This window comes from Festucalex cinctus, chromosome 12 (assembly GCF_051991245.1).
Source record: "Festucalex cinctus isolate MCC-2025b chromosome 12, RoL_Fcin_1.0, whole genome shotgun sequence".
Classification (NCBI taxonomy): Eukaryota; Metazoa; Chordata; class Actinopteri; order Syngnathiformes; family Syngnathidae; genus Festucalex; species Festucalex cinctus.
This window is the reverse complement of record NC_135422.1, coordinates 25,498,510-25,513,509: the sequence shown is the minus strand read 5'-3', so window position 1 is coordinate 25,513,509 and position 15,000 is coordinate 25,498,510.

The window sequence follows — 15,000 nt, the reverse complement described above, 5'->3', positions numbered from 1 at the left end:
ATGAAACTTGGCACACACATCTGGCCTGGTAAAATGAACAATATTTTATTGTTGATTGTGCTATTTTTACAAAAATGACTCAATAGCGCCTCCTAGAAATTTTTAACGAAGCAGCCCCGATTGTACGTTTAAGCAAGATCTACGAAAATTTTTACGTGTATGAGGGAGCCTAAGACCTACAAAAAAGTCTCTTGGACCCATATGCTAAAATGAACAGGAAGTGAGCTACGAATTTTTGAATGTCCCATTTTTGATGATTTTTGCACATTTTCAGGGGGCATACTTTTGCCCACTTCTCCTACACGTTTTATCCGACTGACTTATGACTTGACCTGGACCATGCCAAGACCTGAGCCAACAACAGACTGAAAAATCTTGACTGTTGGAAATACTATATGATGAGGGCGGGGCATCAAAATTTGTGTTTCGCACTGAAAAAGGATATGCTTAATAACTCCCCGATACATGCTCCAAAAAATCCCAAACTTGACATGTATGTTTATCGTCAAGGCCTGAAGGTATCTCTATGACAACATTCAGTTATATATGCAGCGCCACCTAGCCCTTGAGGCATGAAAAAAAAATACCCCACTTACGGTATTTTTACAAAAATTGTGAACACGTTTCGCAATGAAAAAGGATATGCTTAATAACTCCCCGGTGCATGCTCCAAAAAATCCCAAACTTGACAGGTATGTTTATAGTCAAGGCCTGAAAGTATCTCTATGACAACATTCAGTTATATATGCAGCACCACCTCGCCCTTGAGGCAAAACAAAAAAATACCCCACATACGGTATTTTGTACAAAAAATGTAAACTCATTCTAAGTGTGATAACTAAGTCATTTATGAATATTCTTTTACTTTCCACCACTCAAAATGTTCACTGGCATCAGACTTATCCAAACATGTATTTTTTTTATTTATTTTTGATCGCCTCTATGGACATTAAAAGCAATATCGTGAATGAAGGATATGCTTAATAACTCCACGGTACATGCTCCAAAAAAATCCCACACTTGACATGTATGTTTAGAGTCCAGGCTTGAAGGTATCCCTATGACAACATTCCATTATATATACAGCGCCACCTAGCCCTTGAGGCATAAAAAAAAATACACCAACTTAACGGTATTTTTACAAAAAAAAAAAAAAATCCACGTCAAGGTTTATCATGCCATTTTCAAAGAAATTCTGCTTCCAATGTGCCATACCTAAACTTGCCAGTACCCCAACGTGCCAGTACCCCAACGTGCAAGTACCCCAACGTGGCCCGGGCTGCGAGGGCCCTTTATAGCTGCTCGCAGCTCTAGTTATTATTATTATTTTTAATCATAGACCGACAAACGTGTTAAATACGACACAAATTCAATTACTGGTAACACAAATAGATATAACAAGGATAGCTTCCTTATAACGTCATTAACTGTGCCACGCAATGCATTCAGGGAACAATATACATGCACAACATGATTTAACACGTCCAGAACTCAGAGTTGACGCATTACATTTGTATTTTTATTATTTTTTTGGAACAATATGATTACAGTTCAGCTCCGTTATATAGGGCTGGCACAAAAATAGCGAAAATCTGCATATAATTGATGGCAATCGTTTTTAAGTTTAGATACTGTTATTTTACCGATGCGGCCCACTTGGTAATATATTTTATATTTTTATATTTGTAGTTATAATAAGTAGTGGTAATAGTTAGAAAAATACAATACAAATGAGCTTAATTTATAATATATTGTGATCAGTGCTCACCCAAAGTCAGCTGGGATATAGGTTCCGCCTCATTTGTGACCCAAATGAAGATAAGCATTCGAGAAATTTAATGAGTGAATGGTTCAATGGATCTAACATATTAAATTTGAAATACATCACATCACAAATCCTGCGATTGGCTGGCAACCAGTCAAGGGTGTACCCCGCCTCCTGCCCAATGCCAGCTGAGATAGGCTCCAGCACCCCCCGTGACCCTTGTGAGGAATAAGCGGTCAAGAAAATGGATGGATGGATGGATTAATATTAAATCCTGTCGTACTGTGTAGGGATGTTCGATACCACTTTTTTTTAGATCGATACTGAGACTCAAACCTTCAATACTCGCCGATACCGATACCAAGTGTTGTTACCATTAGAACTTATAATACATAACATTTCTAAAAGAACAATGACAGATTTTTTTTTTTTAAAAGACCTATAAATATATATATATATATATATATATATATATATATATATATATATATATATATATCCAATTATAGCAAATTTCCTTAAAATTGCTCAAAATTATGTTTTCAATTTTCTCATAAAAGTCATTTTGCAAAACAGCCACAGGAGCAGGGGCTGATACCAGTAACAATATCCGTCGACAGGGCTCTACTCTAACTTTTCCACTGGTAGCACTGATGTAACATTTTTAGTTGGTCGCACAGTACAGGATTTGGTCGCACCATTTTTTGTGGCAGTACAGCATGACCTTAGGCCAGGGGTGTCCAAACTTTTTCATTTGAGGGCCACATACAGAAAATCAGAAGGACTCAAGGGCCACATAATGTTATGAAGAGAAATTGTGTTTAGTCCTAAAAAATGTACAAATAATTTATTTGTGCTTTTGCATATTTAGAAAAATGCTACAGTATATAAACCAATTGATTTGTAATATGGCAGTAGGATTATTATAGTTTTGGAATTTTTCATTTTAGTTACTTTTTATTAGTTTTTAGGGTGGTTCTGTTTATTTTTTATTTAGTTGAGTTTGTTAGTTTCAGTATTATTATTATTTTTTTTATGTGTATTACTTGGGCGCAAAATAAAAAAAAAACACCATGGGAGCGACGTCATCTGAAGGTGCTTTTCTATTGGCTGCTGCTAGATGACGTCACTTCTGTGTGACATACTTTCAAACGTCATTATTCCGGTTGATATCAAAATAAATTATTAAAAATCACATTTAAAATCATCCCCAAAGGCTCATGCATTAAATTAATTACCAAAGGCTAAAGCGAAGGACATGTTTGCGATAATTTTCGTTAGTTTTGTAAACATAAAATGTAGTTTCAGTTTTTTCAGTTTCAGTTTTTGTTTTTTGAAAAGCATTTCCGTTTTTATTTTTTTTCAGTAACAATATTGGTTTTTTTAATTTTAGTTAGTTTTTTCATTAGTTTTAGTTAACTAAAATAACGTTTAATGGCACCTGTTTTTCGACACCCTGCCTTCTTACTCTGACCATCTCCAAACATTTTTGTTTTGTTTATTTTATTTGAACTGAGTGAAATGCCATTTTTAGCATATGTCGCGGGCCACTGAAAAATGGACGGTGGGCCGCAAATAGCCCCCGGCCGTAGTTTGGACACCACTGCTTTAGGCATACGCAACTCGATATATTTGCAAAATATTTGGAACACAAGGTTTGCCTGCAACAGCAGTGGCTATCAAAACAAGTCAATAATTTTGCGTAACTTAACTAATGTGAACATTATTTTGTTTAGCTCAGTAAAAGTCAGTACTTTTTTTTTCTCTTCACCTGCTACTCGGCCGATGTTCCCCTGCTCCTTTTTCATCGGTATCATTTGAACTGTCCAAGCCAAGCTTGCATTCCCCAGTGCGTGCGGATCTGCCATAATATTTCATGAGTGGCAAGTCATGCCAACATTGAACCATATTTACAATTTAACATGGACCACCATGGATGAAATATTGCGATTCACGACCGGCTCACGAAGCTATTTGTGAATAGAGAGCTCTGCCGCTGGAGCTCTCATTTAAGGGAATGGGAACACACCACCAGCCAGCGTTGTGCACTCGCAAATTTTTTTTTAAACCACAAACATTACAAATCCATCCACAAGTAGCTTTTTAATTGTAAATATTGTTCAGCGTCGTTGTCAAACGTTCTTATATTTATTGTATGTACCGTATTTTTATGACTTTGGCGAAGACCGGCGGTCGCCTTTGCTTCTCTCGCATAAAACAAAGAAATGGGCGTGTCCCACGGCGTTGCTTTCTGCATTGCTGTCAGCCAATCAGATGACAGATGACGACACGCCCCCCCCGCCCCCTACCCCCCCGTCGTCTGCCGAAGACCGGCGCTGGCAAACCACTGCCGAAAGGGTTCTAAACAGAGGTTACAACGGAACAGCTCAGCCACGAAAGAGTCCCAGGGAGACATTCAGAGACAAAAAAATGCCGCTTCGGTGTGGAACCGCTCCCGGTGGAAAAGCGGCAGATATATATGTCTGGATGTAAATTGTAGTCTGCGTGGTGTGCGTGTACACACACTAACACACACGCACTGGGATCAAAGTTGATGATGATGATGATGGCAACCGAGAGAGGAAGAAAGAACAAACAGCCGCCCGCCCGACGGCCATTTTCTGGCATCAAATTGCTACATCAGATTTTGATTCTGTTGGTGAATTAAAAAAATTTTTAAAAGTTGACTTTGAACTTGATGAAGAAAGACTGGCCGTGTAAAATTCTAATGCTAAAGCTGATTCTGTTAGCGTTGTGTTCAAATGGGCCATGTGAGCTAGCATCTTCTGTTAGCCTGGTGTATTAGCGCCATGTGTTAGCCTGGTGTGTTAGCCTGGCTGTGTTAGCCTGGTGCGTTAGCATCTTGTGTTAGCCTGGCATGTTAGCCTAATAATTGCACATCAAGAATATTACTATTATTTTTTCCCTGAATATTGCTAAATTACAGCCTATTCTATCAGCAAGTGACTCAGAGGTCGTAGTTCATGCGGTGCATGTCCTTTGTTACGTCTTGTCTCGACTATAGCTCGACTATATCGACGGCTGTGTGGATCAGGAAGTAGTCAGCCAATCATATTGCAGCGGGTCATGTTTCACTCAAATACTATTCGATTGAGTCGGCGCACGGTGGTGCGCTCTTTACCAGATAAAAATGTACAAAGCCCCTCTCGCTGTTCAAATTCAAAAAGGAAACGGTGATTAATCCTGCAAGAACAGAATTAATTGCAGCGTCCATTCGTCTGTTAGGTTTTTATGGAATCAGAATCCTGCCAATACTCGAAACGTCGTAACCTCGGTTTGAAACCTTGTAACTTCGGTTTGAATCTCCAAAAACATTTTTTGTATGACTGAAAAAATGTTTTGAATCTCCAAAAAAATGTTTTGAATCTCCAAAAAATTGGACATGGACAGGACCATGGAAGAAGTGCCTGGTGGGTGTGGGGCGTTAGAACACTGTCAAAACTCTGCGAATCCTCATAACTTCATACCCTATAACTTAAAACCATGGGGTGGTCATGTGGTTGGGAGTAGGAAGCGGAAGTGTACCTCAGTCCAATCGTCTTTTCTGTTTCCTGAGAAAGGTGGGTCTAACACTTTGTGGCCAATTGGACGGACTTAAGTTCACTTCCGCTTCCTACTCCCAACCACATGACCACCGCGTGGCTTCAAGTTTCAAGTACGAAGTTACGAGGATTGGCGGAGTTTTGGCAGTGTTCTCACGCCCCCCCCCCCCCTCCCCCACCCCCCACACCCACCAGGCAGTTCTTCCATGGTCCTGTGAGCATCGCTGTTTTGTAATTCAATGGGACTTTGAATTGCAGTTTCAAAACAACATTGAAAACATTTTCAGTCTTTCGACCAATGCCCAGGGAAAACAATGCCAAAATACCTTTTTTAAAACTTGGCTTGTGGCCGTTTTGAACCTCGGAAAGTTTGTGGGTGAAACAGTGTAAAATTAAATTAGGGAAAAAACTTTAATTTGAAAACTTTTTCAGTGATTTAAGTCATTCAAAAAATATTTTTGGAGATTCAAAACAATTTTTTGGAGATTCAAAAGATTTTTTCAGTCATACAAAAATGTTTTCGGAGATTCAAACCTAAGTTACGAGGTTTCAAACCGAGGTTACGCGGTTTCGAGTATTGGCAAGATTCTGATTCCATAGGTTTTTTTTCTCCGCAGATTTTGTGAAAAATAATTAGACGAACATAAAATTAATCTTCATTTGTATTCAAACTTCCAGCACTCAGTGCCAGTAGCACTTAAACAGATTCTGGCGGTTTGGGAGAAAATTTCAGTGTTCTCTTCAAAAAGAGACCAAACTGTGCTGATACTCCAAACGGTTCAAGAACAGCTTTAAATTTACTTTTAATGCACCTTTTTTTAGACGTTTTTGGCAAAAATGGCAGGAATGATATGTTAAACATCACACACTAAACAGCTTGAGGAATTCTTAACATGATAGATATTACTAAATTAATTGAAACACTATTGTATTGCATTGAATTATTTACAATTCACTGTATTCCTTAAAAAGAAGTTGTACAGACACATATTTTCATTGGGACTTTTATTTTCCTGGCCACTGGATTATTTGTTTCCTTTTATTTATCTTTTTTTTTTTAATTCATTTTATTGTGTGCTCTATGCAAAATGATTTATGAGCAAATTGAAAAAATATAGTTGCCACTGATTTCAAACAATTCTAAGGGAATTTGCTATAATTGGGATATATAGGTCTTTAAAAAAAATATTTTTTATTGGTTTTTTGGAAACTTGATGTTTCATAAGTGCTAATGTTATCGGCACTTGGTACTGGTATCAGTGAGTACTGAAGATTTGAGTATCGGTATCGGTCTAAAAAAAGTGGTATTGAACATCCCTAGTAATTATTATTCCATAAACTTTGTAATGGTTAATGTTATTTTTTCAATGGCTTTGGACAATAATCTATGTGGTCTTGTGTCATTCACATTTAAATTGTATGGAATTAATTGAAAGGGGTCAGTAGAACCAACTTGTATCAGTTCTGAAGCCAAATTATTTTGTTACTGAATAAAAGACAAAAGGTGTGAAAACGCAGTAGGCTATTTTGTATATCAAGACAGGGTGAAAAATGGACATACAGTCATGAAGACTTAAATATCATTAACATTAACAACAAACAAGTCATGCATGTTTTAGCACAAGAGTTTTTCTTTCACTGATATCGCGAGGAAATTATTGTATTGTTTGGTAACATCCTCCCTATAATATATTGCCTATCCATTGCGTTGTTGTATTACAAATTCAGAAAACAATTGGTGTAGTCACATATTTTTAAACAATAAGTGATGGTGGAAATTTTACATCTTCCTTGTTTGTAAACAAATATATTTCCAGAGTTCGGTTAAAGCAGTTTTAACCACATTGTAAGACAGATTTTTCACGGTATGATGACCAAGGATTTCACACACACACACACGCGCGCACACACCCCCGCACGCTCGCACACAAACGCGCACGCGCGCGTTGATTGTGGTAAATAAGCTCTCTTTTCCGACTGAATAGAGTCCATAATAGCCATTATCTTAGCCCAGTCAGAGGGAAATGTTGTGCGTTGTTGACCTGCGGAGCAGAGATGCCGTTCGGAGGAAATGTTTTGATATGCTCCCTGTGGAGAGAGGAGAGGAGGGAAGAGAATGAGATGAACCTTCAGTATAAACGCTTATGTCTAACATGAACATAACATCATCATGAAGATATGATCATGAAGAGAAGCAAATAGGTTCGTTTAGCTTGGAGCTGTGGGGTTGCTTAATTGATTCAATGTTATCTTTTTGATTTTTCTAATAAAAATACAACATTCAACTCAATGATGAAGGCTACTGTTTACCCGAGTTGGACGTGCAGGAACAGTAACTGCAGCAATAAAGCCACCCCCAACCCCTCACCCCCGACCCATGCTATTGGTCAAATTGGGGGGCAATTTAAAGCAACCACTCCAAAATGGTAGGTGTTTCAAACAATAACCAAACAAGAGATTTTTTAATCTGTGTTAGAGGCTGACATTTTTTCGGGAATCCCGCTAGTCATGAAATTCCCGAAAAGAAGCACCACTGACTGATTGTCACACCCACCTAGAGGGGAGAAATTCATTCTCTGCATTTGACCCATCCCCTGAGGGAGCAGTGAGCAGCAGCAGGTGTTGTGCTCATTTGGTGATGTTGCGTGCTGGAGTCGGATCCCAAAGCACATACACAAATTGGGTTTTAACTATTTATTTGCATAGAAAGGCGAGATACAACGAAAGCTGCACAGATGAACAGAAAGTAATAATCCGGCAAAACACACACAATTCTCAGAGTGCACCTACAGAGAGTGAATCAATCTGATTGATTGTAGCAAGTAAAAGACGAAAGAATGACATCACAAAGGTCTAACATCACCAAATTGTCACATAGTAAAAAACAGTTGAAACTGGATGCTGTGACATCAGAACCAAAACGGACACGTAACGGGTCGTGAACTCTAGCGCATAGTCATGAACTCTGGCGCCCAGGCCCAGACATGACGGTACCCCCCCCCCCTCAAAGGCCGCCTCCTGGCGGCCCGCCAGGTTTAGACGGGTTACGGGCGTAAAAATCCCGCAGTAAGGACGGATCGAGAATCCAGGAGCGGGAAATCCATTGGTTGTCCTCGGGGCCGTACTCTTCCCAGTCGATCAGATACCGCACCCCCTGCCCTCTCCACCTAGAATCGATCATTTCTTTCACCGTATAGACAGGACCACCGTCTATCAGCCGAGGAGGAGGAGGAGGAGGCACCGGCGGTGGGCACAGTGGACTGGACACCGCTGGCTTGATCAGAGAAACATGGAACACAGGATGAACCTAGAGAGTTGGTGGGAGCTTCAGTTTGACAGAGACCTAGTTGACTATGGATTAGATTTCGAACGCACTGATGAAAAGGGATTTCAACTTCCTGGACCCCCCTGCCAGATGCAAATTCCTGGTGCAGAGCCACACCTCTTACCCCGGGTAGTAATCGGGAGACGCGTCCGTCGTTGATTAGCGATTTGTTGATTGCGGCCAGCGGTGCGTGCCAGCGCCGCTCGGGTCTCTTGCCACCCCGATGGGCCCTCCGGAGGTGATGCTGTATCGACGGGACGGCCACCTCTCCTTCCTGTGAAGGGAACAAGGGGGGCTGGGGTACCCATAAACTGACATGAAGGGGGAACGATCTGTGGCAGACGAGATGAGTGAGTTGTGGGCATATTCCACCCATGGCAGGTGAGTGAACCACGGCGTAGGGTGATGATGACAGACAGCGCAGAGCGGCTTCCACGTCTTGGTTGACTTTCTTTTTGTCCATTCGTTTGTGGGCGATAGCCCGAGGAAAGGCTCGCCGTCGCTCCCAAGGCCTCACAAAACTTCGTCCACACCAGGGACACAAACTGTGGCTCTCGGTCCAAAACAATGTCCATGGGGATTCCGTGTTCTCGGAAAATGTGGCGGGTCAACACGTTCGCTGTCTCAAGGGCGGATGGCAGCTTTGGCAGGGCGAAGAAATGAGCCATTTTAGAGAAACGATCCACCACAATCAGTTTTACTGTGTTTCCTCGGGAAGCCGGGAGGCCAGTAACAAAGTCCAAGGAGATATATGACCACGGACGTGAAGAGATGGGTAAGGGTTGTAGCAATCCTGCTGGAGGTTGATGGGAAGCCTTACTGCGAGCGCAATCTGAGCAGGCACTGATGAACTCGACAATGAAAATGTGTGCATCTCACCCCGGGATGGCAAGCAACCTGCGAAGCATGTCCCCATTGAAGCACCTCGGTGCGCTGGTCGGGGACAAACAATCTACCCTCCTGACCTCCGTCCGGAACTTGGGCCTGGTGGCGGGTTTCTTGGACTCTTCCTCCTATCTCCCACCGTACCGCTCCCACCACCAGGTCACGTGGAACAATGGCCTCATCGCGAGCGTCCTCCATGGCAGGGTCATGGATCTTCGTCTGTAAGTCACTATAAGGGTTGAACTGGGCGAGGATCAACGTATTTTGTTACACAGTATTTTGTTTTGTACTGCATTCTGTTTCTCATTTTCAATTGTTATAATTGATGTTTTCTTTTATGTTGAGTATTAATGATGAGTGAGAAAAATGTGTATGGGGTAGGCGACTATAAGCTTTTGCTTCAGCCTACCCCTTTTGGGCATCAACACAGTGTACTAATCTTTGTTTTGTCTTGTTTATATGTTATATGTATTATGCCTAAATAAACTAAACTAAGAAGACATGGCAGGACAGACTTGGCAGAACGTGGACAGACTTGGCATGACGTGGACAGACGTGGCAGGACAGACTTGAATTGACGTGGAGAGACTTGAGTTGACGTGGAGATGACTTGAGTTGATGTGGAAATGACTTGAGTTGACATGGAGACACTTGAGTTGACGTGGAGAACACTTGAGTTGACGTGGAGAACCCTGGGCGTGGACAAGAGAACACTTGACCAGACGTTGAGAAACTTGACCAGATGTTGAGCAACTTGGACTAGACGTAGAGAAACTTGGACTAGACATAGGGGAACTTGACTAGACCTAGATGTTACCAGCATAGCTTGCACACCTCAACTGGAACAGACAAGACAAGACAAGACAATGCTACCAACGATGCCTGAACAAACCCCACTAACTAAATACAACACTAACGAAGCACTAACAAGACACACTTGGGAAACAGCAGGCAGAGGGCACTAATTAGGTCACATGGGGAGAACTCGGGACAAACACTACAAACACCGAAAAAAACCAAACAACACATGAATATATATATATATATATATACACACCTCTGTGAGCCAGCACCTTATCGTGGTGGAGGGGTTTGCGTGTCCCAATGATCCTAGGAGCTATGTTGTCTGGGGCTTTATGCCCCTAGCAAGGTCACCCATGGCAAAAAGGTCCTCGGTGAGGGGCCAGACTAAGCACGGCTCAAAGACCCCAATGATGAGTAATATAAATGGTCTTGCGTTTCCCTTCCCTGGACGCGGGTCACTGGGGCCCCCCTCTGGAGCCAGGCCTGGAGGCGGGGCTCATTGGCAAGCGCCTGGTGGCCGGGCCTGCGCCCATGGGGGGCAGGCCGGGCACAGCCTGAAGAGGCAACGTGGGTCCTCCTTCCCACGGGCTCACCACCGGTGGGCGGGGCCAAAGGGGTCGGCTGCAGTGCAGGCTGGTGGCAGCCAAGGGAGGAGACCTTGGCGGACCGACCCCCGGCTACAGAAGGTGGGTCTTGGGACATGGAATGTCACCTCTCTGGCAGGGAAGGACCCCGAGCTGGTGTGTGAGGCCGAGAAGTTCCGACTAGATATAGTCGGACTCGCCTCCACACACAGCTTGGGCTCTAGTACCAGTCCTCTCGAGAGGGGTTGGACTCTCTTGCACTCTGGAGTTGCCCACGGTGTGAGGCGCAGAGCAGGTGTGGGCATACTTATTGCCCCCCGGCTCGGCGCCTGTACGTTGGGGTTTACCCCGGTGGACGAGAGGGTAGCCTCCCTCCGCCTTCGGGTGGGGGGACGGGTCCTGACTGTTGTTTGTGCATATGCACCAAACAGCAGCTCAGAGTACCCACCCTTTTGGAGTCCTTGGAGGGTGTGCTGGAGAGCGCTCCCTCTGGGGACTCCCTCGTCCGGCTGGGGGACTTCAACGCTCACGTGGGGAATGACAGTGAGACCTGGAGGGGCGTGATTGGGAGGAACGGCCCCCCTGATCGGAACCCGAGCGGTGTTCTGTTATTGGACTTCTGTGCTCGTCACGGTTTGTCCATAACGAACACTATGTTCAAGCATAAGGTTGTCCATATGTGCACTTGGCACCAGGACACCCTAGGCCGCAGTTCGATGATCGACTTTGTAGTCGTGTCATCGGATTTGCGGCCGCATGTTTTGGACACTCGGGTGAAGAGAGGGGCGGAGCTGTCAACTGATCACCACCTGGTGGTGTGTTGGCTCCGATGGTGGGGGAAGATGCCGGTCCGACCTGGCAGACCCAAACGTATTGTGAGGGTTTGCTGGGAACGTCTGGCGGAATCCCCTGTCAGAAAGAGTTTCAATGCCCACCTCCGGCAGAGCTTCTCCCTTGTCTCGGGGTAGGCGGGGGACATTGAGTCCGAATGGGCCATGTTCCGCGCCTCCATTGTTGAGGCGGCCGATCGGAGCTGTGGCTGTAAGGTGGTCGGTGCCTGTCGCGGCGGCAATCTTCGAACCCGCTGGTGGACACCAGCGGTAAGGGATGCCGTCAAGCTGAAGAAGGAGTCCTATCGGGCCTTTTTGGCCTGTCGGACTCCGGAGGCAGCTGACAGGTACCGGATGGCCAAGCGGAACGCGGCTTCGGCGGTTGCTGAGGCAAAAACTCGGACATGGGAGGAGTTCGGTGAGGCCATGGAAAACGACTTCCGGACGGCTTCGAGGAAATTCTGGTCCACCATCCGGCGTCTCAGGAGAGGAAAGCAGTGCATCATTAACACTGTGTATAGTGGCGATGGGGTGCTGCTGACCTCGACTCGGGACGTCGTGAAGCGGTGGGGGGAATACTTCGAAGACCTCCTCAATTCCACCAACACGTCTCCTTTTGAGGAAGCAGAGTCTGGGGACTCTGGGGTGGGCTCTCCTATCTCTGGGGTCGAAGTCACTGAGGTGGTTGGAAAGCTCCTCGGTGGCAGGGCCCCGGGGGCGGATGAGATCCGCCCGGAGTTCCTAAAGACTCTGCATGTTGTGGGGCTGCCGTGGTTGACACGCCTCTACAACATCGCGTGGACATCGGGGACAGTGCCTCTGGATTGGCAGACCGGGGTGGTGGTCCCCCTTTTTAAGAAGGGGGACCGGAGGGTGTGTTCCAACTACAGAGGGATCACACTCCTCAGCCTCCCTGGTAAGGTCTATTCAGGGGTGCTGGAGAGGAGGGTCCGTCGGGAGGTCGAATCTCGGATCCAGGAGGAGCAGTGTGGTTTTCGTCCTGGCCGTGGAACAGTGGACCAGCTCTACACCCTCCGCAGGATCCTCGAGGGTGCGTGGGAGTTCGCTCAACCAGTCCACATGTGTTTTGTGGATTTGGAGAAGGCATTCAACCGTGTCCCTCTGGGAGTTCTGTGGGGGGTGCTTCGGGAGTACGGGGTGCCGGGCCCCTTGATACGGGCTGTTCGGTCCCTGTACGACCGTTGCCAGAGTTTGGTCCGCATTGCCGGCAGTAAGTCGGATTCGTTTCCGGTGAGGGTTGGTCTCCGCCAAGGTTGCCCTTTGTCACCGATTCTGTTCATAACTTTTATGAACAGAATTTCTAGGCACAGCCGAGGCGTGGAGGGGTTCCGGTTTGGTGGCCTCAGCATTGCATCTCTGCTCTTTGCAGATGATGTGGTGCTGTTGGCTTCATCAAGCCGGGGCCTTCAGCTCTCACTGGAGCGGTTCGCAGCCGAGTGTGAAGCGGCTGGGATGAGGATCAGCACCTCAAAATCCGAGACCATGGTCCTCAGTCGGAAAAGGGTGGAGTGTCGTCTTCAGGTCGGGGATGAGATCCTGCCCCAAGTGGAGGAGTTCAAGTATCTTGGGGTCTTGTTCACGAGTGAGGGTAGGATGGAGCGGGAGATCGACAGGCGGATCGGTGCAGCGTCTGCAGTGATGCGGACTCTGTATCGGTCCGTCGTGGTGAAGAAAGAGCTGAGCCAAAAGGCAAAGCTCTTGATTTACCGGTCGATCTACGTTCCAACCCTCACCTATGGTCACGAGCTGTGGGTCGTGACCGAAAGAACGAGATCCCGGATACAAGCGGCCGAAATGAGTTTCCTCCGCAGGGTGTCCGGGCTCTCCCTTAGAGATAGGGTGAGAAGCTCGGTCATCCGGGAGGGACTCAGGAGTCGAGCCGCTGCTCCTCCGCGTTGAGAGGAGCCAGCTGAGGTGGCTCGGGCATCTGGTTCGGATGCCTCCTGGACGCCTCCCTGGGGAGGTGTTCCGGGCATGTCCCACTGGCGGGAGGCCCCGGGGACGACCCAGGACACGCTGGAGAGACTATGTCTCTCGGATGGCCTGGGAACGCCTCGGGATCCCACCGGAGGAGCTGGTTGAAGTGGCTGGGGAGAGGGAAGTCTGGGTTTCCCTCCTGAAGCTGCTGCCCCCGCGACCCGACCCCGGATAAGTGGAAGAAGATGGATGGATGGATGGATATATATATGTATATATACATGTATGTATATATATATATATATATATATATATATATATATATATATATATATATATATATATATATATTGTCACGATGAGGAGAGGTAGGACCCAGACGCAGGTTAAAGGTAGGCCACAAAGGCAACAGGTTTATTGCCGGTCAGCAGCTGTCTCCTCTCACAGTGAGAGGAGAAAGGGGAATCAAAAAGTGGAGAACTAAAAACGCTCCACTGGGGAGGAAAAAACAGGCAAAAGGTATAGGGGACAACAAAAGGCACTCCGCTAGGGAGGAAAAAGGCTCAAGGCAAAAGGGGTAACTAAAGGCGCTCCGCTGGGGAGGACAAGGCACAAAAACAAGGCAAGACAACAAGGCACCGGGAACAAGGACTCGAGGACTGTGGGACGCTTCCATGCACTGACTGTGTGTGACACTTCGGCAACGGAGGGGAGAATGCAGGTGGCTTTTATTGTGGCTTGATTGGTGGCAGGTGGTGGTAATCATGGGCGGGGACCGGTAATTAGCAAGCAGCAGGAAGGGTAAGTGACCTGAGGTGAGAGGGGAATCATTATTTCACAACAAAACAGGAAACATGAACACAAAAATAAAAGCATGGGCCGTCACGCCGGTGGCGGCGTGACAGTACCCCCCCCCTCAATGGCCGGCTCCTGACGGCCATCCGACTCAAAGAGTCCAAAAACAAGGGCGGGCGGAAGGGGGCACGGAGGTGGGAACACGGCCCACCCCTCCGTCCCAGACCAAAGGCAGTTCAGGAGGGCGTCCACGACGCCCGACGAGAGAGTCCCAGCGGGGCCAGTCAGGTGGGCGTCCTCGACGCCCGACGAGAGGGGAAGGCAGCCGCAGGGCTTGCGCCGCCGGGACTTTGGGCGGCGCCTGGCGAGGTTCCAGGACTTTGGGCGGCGCCTGGCGAGGTTCCGGGACTTTGGGCGGCGCCTGGCGAGGTTCCGGGACTTTGGGCGGCGCCTGGCGAGGTTCCGGGACTTTGGGCGCCGCCTGGCGAGGTTCCGGGACCTTGGGCGGCGC